The 5,971-nt window shown below is 42.3% G+C and overlaps 1 pseudogene; it reads left to right on the forward strand.

The window, feature by feature from the left end:
- Window positions 1-4,414: 4,414 nt before the first annotated feature.
- Window positions 4,415-5,417, forward strand: LOC122128112 (annotated as a pseudogene).
- The last annotated feature ends 554 nt before the right edge of the window (window positions 5,418-5,971 follow it).

Consider the following 5,971-nt stretch of genomic DNA (forward strand, 5'->3'; position numbering starts at 1 on the left):
CCCATAAACAGGCGGGAGTTGCAATACTAATATCAGATAAAATAGACTTCAAATTAAAATTAGTGAGAAGAGATAAAGAAGGTCGCTACATACTAATTAAGTAAGGATCGCTCCTTCAGGAGGATATTACAATTCTAAATCTCCATACGCCAAACAACAGAGCACACAAATTTATCCAAGAAACACTACTTTAACTCAAATCCCACATAGATCCAAAGACATTAATTGTTGGGGACTTTAACACACCACTCTCTCCACTAGATAGATCAATAGATAGATCAACTCTGCAAAAACTCAATAGAGAAACCGCAGATCTGAACAACTGCATAGATCAACCAGATTTAATAGACATCTACTGAATATTTCACCCAGCAGCATCAGAATACACCTGGGTTTACATGGGACTCAGTGTCAGGTGAGCCTAGACCACTTGGCTAACTTCCCCATGTACCATGCATATTGTATGCAGTGTGATGTCAGTGGACCACATTTTTAGGGTGTGAAAAGTCTGACATTCTTAATGCATATTTGTAATGTAGTGCAGCAGAAACTAGGAAAATATTGCTTGGCATTCTGGTTTGGTTTGAGAATAAGACTTACAAAGCTAAGCATTGTGGTGCATGCCTATAATCTCAACACTCAAGAAACTGAAACAAGAAGATCACATGGAATATACAGAGACTCTGTGTTCAAACAAAAGGAGGGTAGACAATAATGGAAAGGGTAACAGTGATCAACATGCATTGTCCACATGAAATAAAACGAAAATCTCTTTAAAACTATTTAAAGAGATAGTGTATATTATTTATTTTACAATTATTATTTATTTTATTATTTGCTTATTTGTTACAAATAAACTGCTGATGGCTCACACTTGCAATCCAAGATAGTCAGGAAGCTGAGATATGATGATCCCAGTTGACTTTTGGGGGATGGTAACTTGAGGTAAGACTCTCATGGACTTTCTGGCCCAGGCGGTTTGAATCTTGACACTCAGATCTCAGACTTCTAAGTAATTAAGGTTACAGGGGTGAACCTCCAGCTCCAGGCTTCCAAGTGACTATTATCTCCAAATAACCCCAAAAATGCCAAATGTGGCTCAAGTGATTGAACTCCAGCCTTCAGTGAAAAAATCTCAAGGGACAGTACCCAGGCCTCAAGTTCAATTCCCATGAACAACAACAACAAAAACAAAGAATCATCAATAGAATATGCAATCACTGTTGTTGTTGGTACCTTGTGCTTACATGGTAAATATCAGTAATTGTTCAATGATCTCTTTGTGCACCAAACTATTAAAATCATCTTTGCCATACATCCTGACTCCACATGAAGCAAAAACATCTAACAAAGATGAAATAAAGATCCTGTGATCATTACTCAGACCAGTTCTCCCCACATTCTGGTGGCTGTTGGTGACTGTGGGAAGAGGCTTTTTTTCTGAACAGACAATGTCCACAGATGCACAGTGAGGTCCCTCAAAAGCTAGCAGAAGGGATGCACCTATTCCCATCCTCAGTCACTGTAAGCATGGTGGGACTCATTTTCTGAGAAGCTTTCACACTACTGCTGTGTGTAGAATACAGTCATCAAACTGGAAATGAGTTAATATTGATACTAGAGCTAACTCTCAGCATCTATTATTGCATCCCAGAAGGAGGTGATGCACAGAGATATGTGCATGTGTGTGTAAGTACACACCTGTGTGAACAGCAGTATTGGGATTTAAACTCAGAGTCTCACACTCTCACTCAGCTTTTTCACTCAAGTATAGAACTTGGTGCTATACTTCTTAGGCCAAAGTTTCACTGACGTTTTTTTTTGTTGTTGTTGTTAATTAACTGGAAATATGAGTCTCAGAACTTTTCTGCCCAGATTTTTCTGCAAACCCTAGATCTGAGCCTTCTGAGTATCTAGAATTATAGGTGTGAGACACTTGTTGCCAGCTCCAACTACTATCCAAGGAGACACATGGCTTTATTGATACAGCAGGTTGGCCTTGGTTTATGATTAGTGGAGATTGGAGTTGGAACTCCAGCCTTTCCTAGGGCCTGAGTTGGTAATTCTAGGCATCTTGTCACCATTCATCAGACAGAATTGCCTTTAGCCTACTTGTCACAGAATTGAGAGGTAACTGCCAAGTCTCCTGGAATTCAGGGCCAATGCAAGGGATATCTGTTGGTTCTGAGTAACCAGGGCTGCCGTTTCCATGGCCTTTCAGGCTTCCAGATTTGCCTGCTAGATCACTGTGCTTCCTATGCTTCCAGCACCTTTCACTCACAAGGACTAGGGCAGGCCCAGGACTCTGCTTTGAGGTGCCATGTTTGTTTATTGGGTGAAGAATATGAATGTAAGAATCAGCAAACTCACTCAATCCAGGGCATAGAAAGCTGTTCACAGGCTTTCAGGATTTCAACTTGACCATTCTGGGGTTGACTCCCACTGCCCCTACCTTGAAGCATCCTCTTCAGAACCTAGATCAAGAGGGTCCATAAGGGGTCTGCATTGCATCTCAACACTGCCTAGCTGCTTACCTGCTAAGCTGCTCCTCCTGCACTCCTCCTGCTATGTGTGATGAAGGGGGCCAGAAAATCTATACCAAAATAATCCTGCTATAGCATGTGGGGTCAAAGTTCATAGGGCATAGAAACATTTTCTTGGGTTTTCATACTCAGGAAAAGAAGTGATTATTCTCTTTTTTGATTGGTTTTGTTTTTCATTATTTCTGGATGCTGTATATGTAAACACAGACTGGTTCAAATGTGCTCTTTGAACAATGTCTTAATTTGATAAGCAGATATCTCACAATAAGTCAAATACCCAATAGCCCCATTTGTCAAAGGTCTTCTCTTCTCCAACACCTTCAAGAAGATGCAAGAAAGAAAAGAAAATATTTTTGTAACCCTTCTCTTTGATCCATGTGTGAACACAAAGTGTGGATCCAAAGTGTGGATCAAAGTGTGATAGAGCAACAGTCTTGACCAAAAAAGCTCAGGGATAGCACCTAGACCCTGAGTTCAAGCCCTTGGAACAAAACAAAAGCAAAAGAAAACAATCCACAATATGTATGGGATATATGGATATACCTGTATTATACCATAACTATGCTGCAAAAATAAACCTATTAGAAAATTTAAATTTGTTTTCTTTTGTAGCTCAGTACCAGAAGTCAGGCCTATAATACTACTTACTCAAGAGACACTTCTCATCAATTCACCAGGAAAAATCTGGGAGTGAAAGTGTTGCTCAAGTGGCAGAGTGCCCGCCACAAAACTAAAAGCTAAAACAAAAAGCTTTAGCCCTGTATTTAAACAGAATACTGGACCAAAATATTTCTTTTGTGTCCCTGTCTACCTTCTATCTTTCTAGAGTGAACTGAATCAATACTGTTTCATTTTTACCAGAGGAAAAATTGGATCTGAAAATGGTGCTGGGAAAACTAGATATTCACCTTGAGAAGATTGAAACTCAGTTGCTATCTCTTACACCATACCACCTACACACACACACACACACACACACACACACACACACACACACACACACACACACATTAATTCAATGTAATCAAAAGATCAGTGCTAGAGAACCTGCTAGTGATTACATGTAACACTCAAATTAGCCCCTTCCAAGTCAAATCTCTGGGGCTAGGGAGTGAACTCCAGGCCAGACACACACTAGGCAATGCTCTAACATTTGAACTGTGCCTCTATCCCTTTTTTATTTAATATTTTTGAGAGGGTCTTACTATCTTGATTCAAAGTGCCATTGAATGTATAATATCCTTGCACTGTTCCCCAAAAGCACAAATTACAGCATCTGCCAACATTTCCAGTTTTTCTCATTTTTCTTCCTACCTTCCACACACATAATCTCACTTCAGAAGATACTTTTCTCAGGTATTTGTTCTGATGAAAAACTGACTACTTGCCGGGTGCTAGTGGCTCACGCCTGTAATCCTAGCTACTCAGGAGGCTGAGATCTAAGGATCACAGTTCAAAGCCAGCCCTGCAGAAAAGTCAGTGAGACTCTTATCTCAAATTAACCACTAGAATACCGGAAGTAGTGCTGTGGCTCAAGCAGTAGAATGTTCGCCTTGAGCTGAAGAGCACAGGGATAGTGCCCAAGTCCAGAGTTCAAGCCCCACGACTGACAAAAAACAAACAAAAAACCTGACTACATGCAACCCAATTAATATGCAGCAATCCCTTGTATTTGATGCACTGACATTTTATAATCTAAAAAGAAAACAAAAAAATCCACTTAAAGTTCTATGAGGGCAGAGTGAGAAAGGTAAGGGGCCCTGGGATTAGACATGTGGGAATCCAGACCTAAGTGGCAAAGTAAGCACCTTCCCCACATCAGGACCTTCATGACACCAAATCTGCACCTTTGTCCTCTGTCAGTGTCCACAATGACTACCCCACTCGTATCTGCCACCATTTTCAACTTGAGAGAAGCTTTATGCAAGCTTTGTTTGACAAGATGCTCAATGACAGAGCTTCCAGAGAAGGGGCTGCTTGCTGGACAGGAAGGCAGTGGTCTCTCCTGCTGCTGAAGTGTTTCCCTTGGAGGCACTTGGCCAACACCCTGCCCAGCACCAAGTTCCACCAGAGCTAGGTCATCAGCAACCTGAAGGATAAGCCAGTCCCAGTCTTGTACTCTAGGGACAGCAGCTTCAGAGACTGCTCTTTCTCACAGGTGCTGAGCAGCTGCTGCCCAATCAGAAGCAGACCAAAGGAGGCAGGTCAACTCCAGTCGCTATAAGACCTAGCTGTTCCACCAATTTGAAGAAAACACCTATAAATATAGAGACAAGTGTCACTTCATGCACAGCATCCACAAGCTCCACAGCCTAGCCTGCCATCCCAAGTGCAAGATCTAGCTGGGTTGCACCTTCCATGTCACCAACCTTTGCCTCTATGAGCCCTGCTGCCACTTCATCCACAAAGCCAAGGAACGCAGAGCCCTGGCCAGGACCTTTCTGCAGACCTTCCCTATCTCCAGCATAGCTTTAGCTTTGCTGGATTTTCCATTGCCAATGAGACTGCTGCCACCACTGAGCTGCTAGATAGCCCCACGTCCATCATCCCAACACCCATCCTGATTGCCGCTGACCTCCTGGGCTCACCCAACCTTCCTGATGGCACCAATAACCCCTTCACCTTCTAGAGCCAGGTATTTGTTCTTTACCTCTTTCATGGGGCTGCCTTTCATGTCTACCCCACCACCTTCCTATTCTGATTCCTGTCTGAGTTCTCTCACATGTTTGATTCTCATGCCACCCCTCAGGATTCTCTCTTGGGTCAAGGCTACCTGTGCAGTGCAGCAGGAGCCATGCTGGGTCAGATTCCCGCATCTTGGACAATTCAGGAGACCTGCCCATTTTCAGCAAACTTTCCATTTCATATGACTAAAGCACCAGGGTAAGGAGGGACACCCCCAATCCATTCCTTCTACTCCCCTTCCTCCTGCACCACATCCTAGATCCAATTAAACACCAAAAAACCTGGAAGTGACCTGTATCTCAAGTGGTACAGTACTAGCTTCATGCTAAATGAAGCTCAAGGATAGCTCCTATCCTGAATTCAAGCACCAAGACCACCACAGAACATCAACAATAAAAAGATGAGTGATTTGGAAATGGAAAAAGGCCTTTAAAGTCAAGTAGATCCACTGAAATGGAAAAAAATAACCCTGTCCTAATACTAAAGGACTCAATATTGTACTTTATTTTACTTTTTATCAGTTGTGGAGCTTTAGTCATGGCCTGGGCAATGTCCCAGAACTTTTTTGCTCAAGACTAGCACTCTACTTCTTTAAGCAACAGCTACACATCTTGTTTTGGGGGTGGTTAATTAGAGTAAGAATATCACAGACTTTCTTGCTCAGGCTGGCTTTGAATTGTGATCCTCAGATCTCAGCCACCTAGAAGCTAGGATAACAAATGTGAGTCACCAGTACCCAGCTA

This window comes from Dipodomys spectabilis, unplaced genomic scaffold (assembly GCF_019054845.1).
Source record: "Dipodomys spectabilis isolate Male_0828 unplaced genomic scaffold, ASM1905484v1 ptg000323l, whole genome shotgun sequence".
NCBI lineage: Eukaryota > Metazoa > Chordata > Mammalia > Rodentia > Heteromyidae > Dipodomys > Dipodomys spectabilis.